Source organism: Myotis davidii, unplaced genomic scaffold, assembly GCF_000327345.1.
Source record: "Myotis davidii unplaced genomic scaffold, ASM32734v1 scaffold1587, whole genome shotgun sequence".
Taxonomy (NCBI): domain Eukaryota; kingdom Metazoa; phylum Chordata; class Mammalia; order Chiroptera; family Vespertilionidae; genus Myotis; species Myotis davidii.
Window position 1 is genome coordinate 125,254 of NW_006299879.1, and position 589 is coordinate 125,842.

A 589-nucleotide genomic window follows, 5' to 3' on the forward strand; every position below is an offset into this window, starting at 1 on the left:
TATTTTTGTGTATGGTGTAAGTTGGTGGTCTAGTTTCATTTTTTTGCATGTATATGTGCAATTTTCCCAACACCATTTATTAAAGAGACTGTCTTGACTCCATTGTAAGTTCTTGCCTCCTTTGTCAAATTTAATTGAGCATATTGGTCGATTTCTGGGTTATCTATTCTATTCCATTGATCTATATCTCTGTTCTTGTGCCAGTACCAGGCAGTTTTGAGAACAGTGGCTTTGTAATACAGCTTGATATCTGGTATTGAGATCCCTCCTACTTTGTTCTTCTTTCTCAGGATTGCTGTAGCTATTCAGGGTGTTTTTTTATTCCAGATGAATTTTTGGAGAGTTAGTTCTAGGTCTATGAAATTGCCTTTGGTATTCCAATGGGGAGTGTGTTGAATTTATAGATTGCTTTGGGTATTATGGACATTTTAATGATGTTGATTTTACCAATCCATGAACATGGTAAGTTCTTCCATCTGTTTATATCTTCCTCTATCTCTTTTTTCAAAGTCCTATAGTTTTCTGAGTAGAGGTCTTTTACCTCTTTAGTTAAGTTTATTCCTAGGTATCTTAATTTTTTTGGTGTGAT